Source organism: Thermobia domestica, chromosome 6 (assembly GCF_964235325.1).
Source record: "Thermobia domestica chromosome 6, izTheDome1.hap1.1, whole genome shotgun sequence".
Taxonomy (NCBI): Eukaryota; Metazoa; Arthropoda; class Insecta; order Zygentoma; family Lepismatidae; genus Thermobia; species Thermobia domestica.
Genome location: NC_137459.1, coordinates 26,620,931 through 26,636,448, shown reverse-complemented (window position 1 = coordinate 26,636,448; position 15,518 = coordinate 26,620,931). Strand labels below are relative to the sequence as shown.

The 15,518-nt window shown below is 33.5% G+C and overlaps 1 protein-coding gene across 1 annotated transcript in view; it reads right to left on the bottom strand.

The window, feature by feature from the left end:
• Positions 1–15,518, bottom strand: part of LOC145687649 (uncharacterized) — a 115,207-nt gene that overhangs the window by 21,033 nt on the left and 78,656 nt on the right. The window contains exon 2 of the mRNA XM_081761111.1: positions 11,004–11,148. The gene's annotated coding sequence lies outside the window, so the exon portion shown is untranslated. The remainder of the gene's footprint in view (positions 1–11,003; positions 11,149–15,518) is intronic.

Sequence of the window (15,518 nt, the reverse complement as noted above, 5' to 3'; positions counted from 1 at the left end):
AAAAAAAAAAAACATTATTATTAGACTAATATTGGCGATTAATTATGCACTATACACAGGGTAAGCCAGAAAGACCTGACATTTTCGAAAATAAAATATTACTTCATGAAAAGGGCAAATATTTATCCTCACAACATATTCTTCTTATCATGGAGAATTAAATTGTACCGTTATTGGTTGAAAATACAAGAAAAAAAGACGATAATGCGCTTGAAGGAAATAGCACATTATACTGTTTCTTTTGCGCTTTGCATAGGACGCTACGTCAATTGACATGAGTTGTTTACGGTCCAGAAACGACACTTCTGATTCATCGTAGTGCTGAGCCAGTGGAAAGGGGCCTCATCTGACATCAGTAACTTGTCCACATTGTCATGTTCAATTTGAAGAAGCTCCAAGAAGTCATTGCAAAATTGAAGTTGCTTCGTCTTGTCCCGTCTGCACAAATATTTTCAATATCGTCCTTAAAAGAAATTAAACTACCGCTAATTTTAGAGTTTTTCTGTAATATCTACAAAACAAATAAAAATATTCGAAAAGCTAAAACGTAGTGAACTAGACAATACGATTTTGCATGTGATACCGTTATCACAACTCATCTATCTGCTTTCGATTTGCAACTGTACATAGATTTAGCATTTTTTGCGGATTCTGTATATTGCGGCATACCAAAAGCAGATAGGTGAATTGTGATAAAGGTATCACATACAAAATCGTATTGTCTAGTTCACTACGTTTCTGCTTTTCGAATATTTTTATTTGTTTTGAAGATATTACAGAAAAAACAAAACAAAATTAGCGGTAGTTTAATTTCGCTGTAGTGAAGACTCTTAACAGGAAGGGTACCATCCAAATATTGCAATGACATCAACCTTGACGATTTTGTTCTTATGTGACAGAAAAATGGTGCAAAATATAAAAGACTGAAATAATAATAATAATAATAATAATAATAATAATAATAATAATAATAATAATAATAATAATAATAATAATAATAATAATAATAAAAATCAACTCCAATGCGATTCATGGAAAACGCACAGGAATGTTAGATTGATAAAAAAACAATCATACTTATGTACTGATACTTCCTCAACGATTTTTCAATCAATCTCTCGACAAATTTATAAAAAATCTATCGACATTTAAATGAGTTAAGAAACGACCATAATTCGCAGAATGTCTTCTAGATATTTCGTTCAACATTCTTCCCCGTTGTTTTTGTTGTTTTTTTCCCTATTTCCAGAACAGTTTTGAGCTAATGTTGTATCTTGATGATATTTTATAAGATGGCTTTCTTTTTCTTCTCCACCTGAAGGCTAATATGCTTGTAACGCTTCTTGTACCAGTGCAGACTTTTTTTTATTAGAAAAAGCAAGGTCAACCATGTTTAAAAATTCTGAATGTATACATGGAAATCAAGTAATGCTGACTATGATCAAAATATGTTAATCGTTTATAACGGACTATTAATACAGGTTGCGCGTGGCAAAAGTAACCAAACACGAATGTTTCATTAGCTGTGAGCTGGGTGTGTTTGTTGAACAATTTGCATTCTTTAAAATACACTCTTACATAGAACTCTATGATCTTCAAATATTGATTTGTTACATTATTTGATATTTTGAGTAGCTACATTCAAAAATGATATACAATGAAGAAAAAATGTTTTTATTGCTACTACTGTAGAAATAAGAGATAAAATTAATTCCTTTGAACGTTCAGTTTTTTGCTTGTAACTTGGTAGTGGTGCCTAGTTATGCGAAATCAAGTTGAACAAGTTTACAACCAATTCTCGCGCCATCTGTAAAGTCCAGTTAGTTTATCCTAAGTTCATTGGAAGAATCACTGACTACTAGGGCCTTCTCATCAAGAACCCCGTTGATGCTTAGAATTGCCAGATTTCTGAAGCTCCGAACTAGGAAATTGTTGATGTCAATATTTTATATATATAAAAAAATCTCTTTCGATAAATTCTCAACTTAACAAGACACATGCACAATGAATATTCCTAGTGCATGTCTTTAAAAATTCTAATATAAGATCTATTCTTACACACCACTCAGAATTCAAATAAGTTTAAACTACACAAATATTAGTATGCACAACAAAAACAGTATTTTGATTTGTAGCACCAAATAATAATAATAATAATAATAATAATAATAATAATAATAATAATAATAATAATAATAATAATAATACTTATGTCAAGTCATACTACAAATACCAGCCAAGTCCAGTACTTGAAAATGATAAATGCTAAGTCTACTGGAATCCAGAAATCAGAACAGTTGTAACAGTACCTGCAAACAGACCTGACGTTACTATTATCAGTAATAAGGACCAAGAAGTAAGCCTCATAGATGTAGCAGTACTGTTGACTCATAACATACGTACAACATTCAGTACGAAAAAAAGCAAATATAAAGACCTGGCTGACGAAATGGAAATGTTATGGAAATGTCAGAAAGTTACAGTAAGACTAATCATTATCTCAATTACAGCAATATTGTCCCTAAAGGTGCTGTGACACAACTTGAACGAATAAACGCTAAACGTCTCCTAAGAGAGAATAATAATGCAGAAGTCAGTCTGGGCATTGTAGTCTCAAAATTTGCTGTTCGGTAGGTCAAATTTGATGTTCTAATTTCTCAAGCAGTTCAATTTCTTTGAAGACTTGTTTTTACTGAAATCTATCTCTCTATAAACCAGACCCTCAAAACCGGGATTGTTCCGGTCAAACCAGGACGTCTGGCAAGCCAATTGACCCTTCATATCTCGATTTAGCTAAAAGATACGGACTTCCACACAAAACTTTCTAGCTTCAATTTCTTAAACTAAATCATGTTATGGTTGTTAACAGTGAAAAATTTATTTATGAAATACAAATAAAATTCGGAGAACTTCCTTCGTAGAAAATTTCGCTTAATGGATTCTTTCTAACTGCAGTATTTTTCCAACTCCAGCACCAACTCCATATTACGCTGTTACGCACTATCTACATAGAAATAGTTACGACAATTATCGTAACAGGGTATATATACTGCTATTGCGTTGTTCTTACTCGACACTTCTCGTCTTTCCTCTATTAAAATATGGAACTCAAAAGAAAAAGTTTTTTTTTTATCTACCTTATATGTATTCTATAATTAACCAATTCATGTGGATTTATATTGACTCGAGTACAACTAAATATAGCCGTTTCACATGGCCTCAAACGGCGTGTCTATCTAAATGTATTTTTGCAGTTAAGAAGAAAATCCCGTCAATGGCCACACCTAGTAGGTACACTTAATTAGGAATTTTCTCCATGGTACTTTTGAAATGAAATTAAATGAAATATTTGGTTTAACGTCCCATAATTCTCTACTGTAAACCAAAGAAAGAGATTTGAGCAACTCTTACTTGACTGAGAATCGAACCAAAAGCCCTACACAATAAGAATTATAGTGTTCTCCTATTTGAGTAAGCGCGCCCTCTATGGTCATTCTTTGGATTCCATGCATGCAGTTACACGTAAATGGAGATGATTTTCGCAAATTTTACTTCAAACGAGGAAGTGAAATATAATTTACTTTCCCATAAGCTGCTGAAATCTATGTAAAAAAAAGAAGAACACAAAAAAAAACTAATGACCATCCATAAAATATAATCCTCAGAAAACAATAGCAGAAAATTTGAATACCGTTACGCGATTGGGTATTGCGGTAGGTAGCGTTCAAGTTACTTCAATTCCGGGAACGTGACGATCAAACCACAAATCTTGCACTTCAAGCCAAATGATTAAGCATTTCCTGGCCACAACGCGTAGAATGTAGCTTGCAAGAAGCATTTTTTTTATGCTATTCGGTGTACTATAATTAATGTTCCATTAGCTTTTATCATTGGTTACAATTTTATCCATATTTTACAGCTAAGTTCAGAGTTGAGTTCATGGGATAGAAACTAAAACCTTCTGAATTTCCTTATTCTCACATATTCATTACATTGGTTAACGGTTGATAGGTATGTAATTTGGTTATGCTTATAAAAAATTAATTTACTTTATGCTTACATGTAACTACAATGAACTATGAAACAATGAACAATGAGCTTTTACAATGAACTATGAAACGAGTTGTGATTTTAGGGGTGGCCCGGGGGAAAATATCCACGGGGTAACGAAGTTTCCTATTTTACTCAAACTGGATTTCCAATATTATCACAGTAATAACTTTCGTCCCCAGCATATTGAAATAACATTTCCCCTTCCCAGCAAAGGTTCCGAAATCATCGCTCTATGAAACATCTTTGATTAAGCAATACTACCAGGGTCGACTCTAGGCAATTTGCCTCCCCGTGCAACTGCATCATTTGCCACTCCCTTTCTGCAGAAAAAAATCTTAAAAGCCACGGCTTTAAGTATGCTATCCCATCATGAACAACAGAGAAGAGGGAAAGGCACTGACACGCAGAAAGGCATAAACTGTACAAATGTAATCTCACCGTGTCTGTTTTTTTTAAAGATAATAATGTATTATGTTAGTGAAAGATAAAGCAAACACAAATGCAGAGGAAAGATGCATTAATATAAAATTTAACCTTTATATAAAATATAATATATATAACCTTTATATATATATAAAGGTTATATAACCTTTATATATAACCTTTATATATAATCCTTTATATAAAATTTAACTATTCTATCAGGCCTTGTTTCCATTTTGTACTAATATACAATAACACACTGAGCAAGGCTATGTGATAATATGTAAAAAACAGTATCACGTAACAGTTTCAACACAATAACTGTGTCTTCATCAGACTTCCACTCCTTCTCATAAAATTTAATATATATTTATATAAAATATATATAATTAATATATATATAATATATAATATATATATATATATATATATATATATATATATATATATATATATATATATATATATATATATATATATATATATATATATATAATTTAATATCCAGCCTCTATCTCAATATATCAGTTTGCAATTCCAGTGCAACTAGCTCTTTTATCTTTATTCTTGATTTTACTTCTACATCTATTAATTTAAAAAAAACTTGTTTCCACCTTCAATGATAAGGAACTGGTTTGTGACAAAAACAGGACTAGTTTTCATATCAAAACTGTGATAACTAAATGGAACAGGTGTTCGCTACTGTTCGAGAATTGAGTTCTTGTGTTTGACAACAATCAAGCAATTCATGCTGGGATTTGTTTGACAAATTTGCTTTATCACTGTCCATAGGATCTTAAAGTAGTGCGACCTAAAAATGATTTATGAATAGAGTATTCAAATAGGCCAACTTAGTAAATTTAACTATCATCGTCATGAAGTATGTCTCCAACTAGAAATATTTATTTCAAATAATATAGTTATGAGAGATTTTGCTGCCCCTCGAAACTTGGCATCCCGTGCAAATATACGTAGGTGTTGCACATATGGTAGAGCCGACCCTGGTCACATAATCTAAAACAGAAGACACAAATCCAGTTTTTAAATTCGCTGTACAGTTCTTTCTTGAGTATAGTTTCAAACTAAATACACTGTTCATTACAATTGACCTAGAGAGAAATTTCATTAGCTAGTTACACAGTGTGTTCTCTTCGTAATTTTACTTATATTAAAATTGTTATCCTAATCGAGCTATTATTGAGAATATAATTTCGATCAGGATTCCATTCCATAGATTGTGAAGTATCATGTGTATTCCTGCTCGGGCTCAATATCATATATCCGTCAGGAATTGAGAAATAAACTAGATTGAAATAACCAAAATGTCAAATGTATGCGTAGGGTCCAGTTAAGAGAACTTTGCCAAATAGAATTCAGAACTTCAATGTCTTCGCTCTAATAAGTTTGAAGCTGGACTACTCTGACTCTCAAACGGTTCATATGACCCTTTTGTTTTAAGCTTCAGGCACACGGACCTGACGTAAGCGGTAAAGCAGTGAATGTGATAAAGTTACAAAAAATGCAGATAATTCTTTTTATTTGCTCATTTTGCCTCTAAACTATTCAAATTTACATGTTTAATAAAGTACAGTTGTCAGCCTCGTCCTTACTCGTATATTTTCAAGGTGAATATTATATATTTTTGTAAGTTAATGGTCCAACGAATGAGACAAAAAATAATACACTGCGCACCGTTGTTTTCGTTTCCTTTCTACCATCATAGAACCTTATAGAATTATACTCGAATATGTAAGTATTTGGGTCTGGCAACGCTGCATCTAAGTAGCTTGATCTTGTGTCTTTTTTCTTTTGTTACGAAACTTAAGTAAACGTGCTTTGGAAAGAACAAATCAAATTTACAATGAGTGGCCCTTATCGCTTTTTCTACATGGAGATTTTTTCTGCATTACAACCAATCTCTTCTGTTTGTTATTGGTATTATTATTATTATTATTATTCACAGTTAATTGGGAATTGGAATCACTAACTTGAAGAGCGGTTTTCGTTCTTTGATTAGGTCAGATATGATATTCTGCTAAGATGGAGTTGGCTCAATTCAATATGGATTCTAAATAATTACTGACTTTTTGTAATCACTTAGTAATAATTATCAGAGCATAATAATATAATAATAGTATAATAATTTATTCCTTTATGTGGAATAAATTATAATATTATTAGTTTATAACAAAAAATATATATAAAAACTCAATTATTGTTCAAAGATGAGACACATCAATAGATACTTGTCATCCAGCTCAACACAATGATACATGAGTGCAGGCTCGTAGCTGGGGGCAGACACGCACCCAGAAATTTTTGTTGGGAGGGGTTCAAGGGGCGTATTTAATTCTACAAGGCACTACGTCTATGTGGTATTGAAAGGCTATTGTTCTGATCCGGAAAGACGGTAAATGATTGTAAAATACTTCTACCCATATTTTCAGAAAAAAAAATGATATAGCTCCTAACTAGATCGTTTTATAAGACAAAGAGTATTCTATAGATGAAGTTTAAGATCAAATTTTCATGTTTTATCAATCATTTCCCCGTGAAACAAGTAGAGTTTTATTGAGAAAATGTGCAAATGTGTTGAGTTAGGAAGTTTTTGGAGGATCCAGACCAGGTGGAATTCCCCATCTAAGAGGTGATGGGGGCGAGGGGCTAAGTTTCCCCTGGAACTTCTTTTAGCCACCCAGAAACTTGTTGGTGTTAATGGAAGAAAATAAATGTTTAAAAAAATGATTGAAAACTATCAAAAATATTTTATAATAATACATGAATCGAACGTATTACATTATTATAATTTATCATTTGTATAGCCTATTTCCGAGATTCTCAATTATAATTTATGATAAATGATTCGCATGAATTTTGTTCTACATTTTTACTAATGCTCAATTTAAGAGGATCAGAAGGGCAAATCTTGAGGACCATAGTTTGACAAACGCTAGTTTATGGTGAAGATGCATCTTATACATAGTAATGTTCTTAAGCAGTTGAATAATGGGTAAAACATTAAGGGCAGAAGATTGATTAAAAAAAAAAACTTATTGAATGACGTAATAGGGTAGATGGATTATTTTAAGTAAGTTTTTGAGTAGGGGTAGATATAAAGTGTAGGGAAACCATAAATCGAAACAGGTTGTTGGTAGGTAATTGTTATGAAGCATTTGTTTTACAGTTAACTGTGTTCGTAATGCATTGGAGAGTAAAACAAAAACTTTAAAAAAATAAGAAAAGAAAAAGGAAGCTTGTACTTTGTGTCCGGGATGAGGTCGAAGGTAATGGACTTATTTACAGCTTCAGTAAAAACTGCAACAGTTAAGAAAGATACAATTAAACGAAAGAGAAGAAATTGAGCAATGATATATGCTCTATTAAAGAAGACTAGCTGTTGTCCCTGAGCCTTCGGTCCGCTGTACACCATAGGTTAAGATTGAGCTTAATTAAAAACTATAACTGATCACATGTAACAATTATTTTTTCAGTTTGCACACCAACTACCGTAAACTCCATACCATATTCATTTATGCAATTATTCAAGGATTTAGTTACTCAGTCAAGCTATAGCACAGGTACCGACATCAACTGCGCGACTGTTTTTTATTATTAGGATTAGCGGGACGCACAAACTGTGAAGTTCGCGGTTTATTATAAGGAATTATCACTGTGTTCCCTATCTTTCTCATTACAAAGCTCTACAAGGTTGTACAACATTGCAGGATAGCGTGACGCATAGACCGACATGTTTTCTTTTATAATTAGACTAGCTGAAATACCCATTCTTCGCATGAGGGCTGTACTTGGAATGAACGCATGTGAGAGTATCACCATTCATCTCAGCGACCGCGAAAACTATGGATTTGGCACTAATATCGGTTATTTTGGATTATTTTTTCATGTCTCGGTACTCCACCTCGCAGGTGATCCCCCGGCCCGCATACAATGGTAACTGAATTTGAAAGTTATCGCTAATGGAAATGTTATCATTGATCTCAGCAACAGCGAAAACTATGAATTCGACACTAATATCGGTCATTTTCTACTACTTTTACATGTCCCGGTAAACGCCTCCCTGAGACCCTCCTGGTTCGAATAATAATAATAATAATAATAATAATAATAATAATAATAATAATAATAATAATAATAATAATAATAATAATAATAATAAAAAAACGCTTCGAATTGGTCTGGGGCCTGGACCAAGGTACTCGTGACCAAAATTTGGTAACTCTCGGTCCACTTGTCTGGTCCCCAAGCCGCACAGACAAACATACATACAAACAATCTCTTTACTTTATTTATATTAGATTACATACGCTATGCTACTTATAATACAAAAACGTGTCGTTTTGTGAACAGTGCTAATTCCTAATAGTACACACTCAAGCTAATAGGTGGCTCTACCCTCGGTACCTTCGTGCCTGCTGCCAATAGATGCCACTAGCGTTCACGCAATTTGCAGATTTAAAGCTATAGTTACGATTTAATTATACATAAAAACTGCATTATTTCAATTTAATTACTTCAGAATAGGACAAAAGTCAACCACATTTAGATTTGACCATTAATAATTGTGTATTTCTACGGTGTGAAGATTTAATTGCAACTTCAACTGTTATTTTTTTCAATATAATTAATGATCATACTGAACATGAACACACTTTGCTGTTTATTAGTGAGACAAGTAAATAATTACAACTTTTAGCTAAGGACGATTTTAACTTACAGAGGGCCTTAGTATAACAACTACTAAGGTTTTAAGAGAAAGGATTAGTAATAGGAAATGTGCTGGCATGATACTGCTGTTAAATTACAGTAAAGCGTAATATAATAAATATGATTGATTAACTGATGTTAAAAATAACAAGCATTATTATATGTAGTTCATTAATTTATTTCAAGTTCACAGTCCTCAATAAGGCTTATGCAAGACTAGAAATCTTTTGTTCGTACGGGTTTTTGGCACGGGAGATCCGGGTTCGATTCATGGCGGGAGCTCATGTGGTTCGGATCTCATGTTAAACTGTAGGTTTAAGTCTCATGTAGTTTTACTGATAAAAGGGACGCTAGATTTTAATTCAACCAAATCAAGATAGACTTGATTTGCATTCATTTCGGTTTCCTATACTTAGTGCGGCACGTGTGTGCTTGATATTACTTACTAACTAAGAACTTGGGCTTGCTATCTTTGTTAGTACTTTTGACTCTATTGAGCTCGTGTTCACTAATCACATCAAATCTCAAGGTACAGGAAATTAGCCCCATCAGGATCCTGCCGCCTACAGTCGGACAATTTGTCCATGCCGACCAGATGCCGCAGTCGGATTGCCGGCGCCGAACACCGACCGCGACGAATAGTTGCCTTGCCGAGCAGTCAGCAGACAGCCGGAAATGAGCATTAAATGCGTCGGCGCCGCCGTCGAAAAGAGGCCGGCATAATGAGTCGACAGAGGGTCGGAAAGAAGCCTTTCCGATTGTTTTACCGACTCTGACGGTCGGCAACAGTCGGCAAAGGGCATTTTATTTTACGATTTTCGACTGCTTGCCACCTCGGCAAAAGGTCGGCAACTTTGAACAAGTAGATCGTCGTGCCTCCGCGGAAGGGTGTCGGCTGCCTCTTTCCAACCGCGACTTCCTGATGTGGAGGACTTGCGAGCTCGGGAGCTCTGCTGCTACTTACAACACGAAGTAGAGGGAGTGTGAATCTTTATTAATGCCTCACTGTCCTTAAACTCTCACTGCCCTGTCACTTTTTTTTATATACGTAATAGAGGACAACAATTACCTAGGGCCTACATAGACATGTTTTGGAATTATTTTGCTCATCTTTCAACCCTCCTTGATACTCAGGGCCAAAAGGTTTCATTGATACAGACAACATTAACTTTCTGCATTTTAACAATGCAGCATTTACTGTCCGTCATATTACGTTTTCCGTGCCGCCGTTACACCGCATATCACTACTGAGATTATGTCAAATCTATAGATACTTCATTCGTATAATTCTACCAAACCGATGAGGCTCTATGCGGAACTATAATCATTTCCAAATGTAAACACAATCTATACTTAGATGTGAAACAATAGAGGATTACTGCAGTCCTCACTAACCAACTTAAGTGTCTACCTGACAGATCAAATTCTGCTAACAGCTTCAAAACAAGTGATCTAACAAGTGATCAAAACAAGTGTACTATAAATTACAAAGAAGTGCGTCAAATGAAACTATCAAATTAATGTGTATACTCCAATATTATGACAAGACTCAGAAGAAACTTTCAACAAATTTTTTGTCAATAATAATAATAATAATAATAATAATAATAATAATAATAATAATAATAATAATAATAATAATAATAATAATAATAATAATAATAATAATAATAATAATAAAGTACAACTAAAAGAATTCGTGTATTATCAGTTTTGAACATGAGAGTGTAGAAAGTTTAGACCTCAACATAAATATTCGGTTGGACATTTCAAAATGTTTTAAATGTAAATATTGGCCTTACCTGAACAATATTTCGTACTGTAAGTACCACTTTTGCTGTGTTGCTCTGTGTTTCTATTTCAGAGCTGTTGATTTAATCTAAATGCTTTCTTCAAAAACAGTTGTGCATGGGCAGTACAAATGAATCGATGGCCATGCATGGCGACCTATAAAAAATAAATTAGGTAAGTTAATATGAACTTAGACTGGTATTAAAATAATAATTTTCACTTTATGAAAGACACGATCAGTTTTTCTAGTACTGTAGACTGTATATTGAGGTAAAAAGTCATAAATATAATTGCTTTTTCGATAAAAAAAATCCAATATATTTCAGTCAAAAATGTTATTTCACGCCTTATACCTGGAGAACTACATATTGTGTAGCCAAACCCAAACTGTCACTTAACTCAGTATGATGTGCTTTTTTCGTAAATAATACAAAAACGGGATTTAGGGGCCGTTCAAAAATTTTGTGAACCCTGTTTCAGAAACTGTAATATATTTCAATCACAAATTTTCTTGTAGACCTTATATCTTGGGAACTACATATAGTGAAGCCAAACCCAAACTATCACTTAACTCAGTATGTTGTGCTTATTCCGCTAAAAAAAAAAAAAAAAAAAAAAAAAAAAAAAAAGATTTAGGTTCCGTTCAAAAATGTTGTGCCCTGATCCGAAAACTAATTATTGGTCAAGATGGCAATTTTTTGATCGATTTTTTTGGGGTCATTCCTAAAATTCTTGTTTAAATACCAAAGAAAAAATTTATGCAATGGAAAGATGTCGTAAAGCAGGACTAACTTTGGTACAATTTTTATATACTTAAAAAACTACGAAAAAAGTAAGTAAATTTGTTCCGAAAATGTCTAAGCACAATAGGACCAATCTTATACTTTATAAATATAAGCAAAATTTTACTATCCAGACACTATGTACTGAAATATCTCTCCTTATTTCTGTTCTAATGTTACCCCATGAACTGAGGTAACTTTGGAATAAATGTTTTCAAGGAAGTACGCAATAAACAATCGATAGGTACCAATGTTAGGCTTCTAAAAGGAATATTTATTACCAATTATATGCTCAATAATCTTGTTCAGCAGGTTTATATATTTGTTTAAAAATAATTATTTAGAAAAAACGTTTGAGCATATTTCTTTGAGAAACCCAGCAACAAGAATAAATTAACAATAATTTAAACTCAGACAGTACAATGAAGTAAAAATGAACAAAAAATTATGGTGTACAAATACAACAATTGAAGGAAAGCGTGTCCAATTTGCACACAAAATAGGCTAAACAAGAAAATATTTGTTACACAAAACCTTTTGTTCACACTGAAGATTATTTGGCGGCCTCTTTTTGCGCGTGTTTTATCTCATCTTGCATGTAATTTAAGACGTCTTCATTGTTCGATCATTTTCAATAATTACATATTGGATTTTTGTATGGTGTTAGAATTTAAATTAGAATTTTGAACATTTAAATTTCCTGAACAGAAACGATTAAATCATTTATTATCTGTTGCTTTGATAATGCATATTGTCCATAAACAACATAAATTTCTCCATTGACCTGTGCAGAATTTGCGTCTTTATCGAAATAAATTGAGCAACCTATCACAATTTTGAGGAAAATTCCGTCATTTTTACGGCGCAATACCTTACGTCTCATCATAATAATTAATCCACTTTTAGTACGTCTACTAAGTTCAACTGTCTGCTGCCAAACGACGTTAAGCCTAATCCACTACAACGCATATACCTTAGAATTTGGGACACCAACGCCATCTAGTGTTTAAAAGGCTCAATATTTTAAAATCAAAAGATCCAATATATTTCAATCAAAAATTTTCTTTTATGCCTTATATTTGTAGAACTACCTATGGTGTAGCCAAACTCAAACTATCACTTAACTCAGTATGACGTGCTTATTCCGTAGAAAATATGCAAACCCGATTTAGGGGATGTACGCGACTTTGGCGTGGGAGACCCGGGTTTGATTCCCTGCGGGAGCTCATGTGGCTCGGACTCCACGTTAATCAGTAGGTCCACGTCTCATATAGCCTTGCTGCTGAAAGGGATGCTAAACTAAAATCAACTCAACTCAACTCGATTTAGGGTCTGCTCAAAGATTTTGTGGCCCCTGATCCAAAATCCAATTATTGGCCAAAATTACAATCTTTTGATGCTTTTTTTTATCATTACTAAAATTCTTGGCCAAGATCGCAATCTTTAGATCCAGTTTTTAGTAAAATTATTGTTTTGTAGCTAAACTAAACTCGCTTTGCTGCTCACTATCTAAACAAAAACAGTTTGTTACTTTACAATTTACTCCGCCTTCACCTTCATAGGGCTAAAAAAACTGACTGCCTTTGTGTACAATTGGAAAGAAACATTTGTGCTACTTTTATCATATCCACTTTATCTAACATTGTTTTGTGAATGTAGCAAACTGCTACATGGTTGTGCCCCTTTCGGGTAACAGTTGACCTAAGATACTGGGAATATTGGGCGGGGGACGAAAACGGTTTCACAAATATTGGGGAAGACACGTCCCCGGTGGGATTGACGCCCGTGCTAGTAAGCGAATTTTTGAATTCTGTTTCTTGCTACATATAGCTAAAGCGATTACCTCAACGGAGTTTGTTGATGGAGTCAACCCCGTGTCATATTAATGAATAAGAGCGTATCTCTTCACGAGAATTCTGTTTCGTCTTGTCTCGTGGTTAACCCTAGTTTTAGAAGAAGAACTCAAGGATTCTCCAGTAAGACGAGGATTGCAATATTGAAGAATAGTAACATGTACACTCATGTCCAAAATTATTGTCGCATGTCTATAAATATGTTGTTCTAGGAATATAATTTGATAACGAATTCGTCCGGTAATTCTTATGTTAGTATATGGATAATCATCAAAGACATGTATGTGGCAAATTTAATGTCAAAAGAGCAGTAAATAAGAACAATAAAACGAAAATAAAACTTTCTTGTCCATTTAGAAACATTTTGTTTTACACATTCTAATTTTCGTATTTATAATTGTTTTCCTATGAAATTTACCACAAATATACTTTTCCCAATTATACACACAGTATCAGTACTAAAAGTACCCTGCGAAATCGTCATCAAATTATATTCTTACAAGAAGACAATTATATATATGCGACAATCATTTTGGACATGAGTATACCTGAAAGTTACTACTTCAGGAAACGATACTAGTTTACTATAAAATAAACTTGAAAAATATACAAATTTGCTTAACTTAAGAATATCACTGTCTTATGATTCATAGAAATAAAGATTAACACAAACAGTGATTTCTGTGGTAATGCTTTGCTTATTGCCCGTTCGATAGTCTGATAAGTTAGAAAATATTACCTAACATTTTGTTCAGTATCTTCGATGACTTTTTCTCTTTTAAAAAAATCGTGCTGTGCTGGGTCGCCCCGAAAGCAAATGTCACGATCTTTTTCGAGATCAATGGGTATGAAGTCATGTGAAACATTCTTTCATTTCGTGTGGGAACCAATTGTAGTTAACGGTGAACGGTGTTAAGTGGCTTTGAGTAGCAGGAGAAGCCGATTAACATGTTGGACATGTTCCAATAATTTTGGTTCAACCTAGAAATATGAAATGAAATTGCATTGCAATTGATATTCCTGCCATACATTTCATTCTGAACAAAAGTGGCTAAAAAAATGCAGAAATATTTTTAGGTTACAAAATCTTATTATTTTGGTATTAAATATTATTGATTATGACCCTCTTCGGTGAAAATAGTGGTTGGCGCCTGTGCGTTTAGTCCACGAAATCCCATGTTCGATTCATAGTCTTGTCTCACAGATCTTGTCCTCTATTGCAGTGGTTACAAACCGGTGTATAGCACATTCTAATAGGAATATCGAGAAATTTTAGAATTTAAAAATCATGAATGCTTTAATACTTGGTCAAAAATCATTTTTAAACATACTGTAGCAGTAAATCCTTCCAGTGACAGCAACAACATTCTGTACTACTTAGAATCACTACCTTACTCGTATAGCAACTTAGAGTGCTGCACCTGTGGGGTATGCAGAATCTTATTAAGGCGCGTTCAAATATTCAATCTTATATTCTTGCAGAACCAGGCCCGGCTCTACAATATGTGCAACACATGCATTTGCACGGGAGGACAACTTTCGAGGGCTGGCAAAATCTGTCATAACTATATTATTTAAAATAAATATTTCTTGTCGGAAACAGACTTCATGATGATAGTAGTTAAATTTACTAAGCCGACCTTGTATTTGAATACTACGTTCGTAAATCATGTTTAGTCGCATTAGTTTAAGGTCACATGGACAGTGCTAAAGCAAATAGCCAAACAAATCCCAGCATAAATTGCTTGACTGTTGTCAAATACAAGAACTCAATTCTCGAACAGTAGCGAACACCTGTTCCATTTAGTTAGTTATCACAATTTTGATGAAAACTAGTCTTGCCTTTGCCACAAACAAGTTCATTATCATTGAAGATGGAAACAAGTTCTTT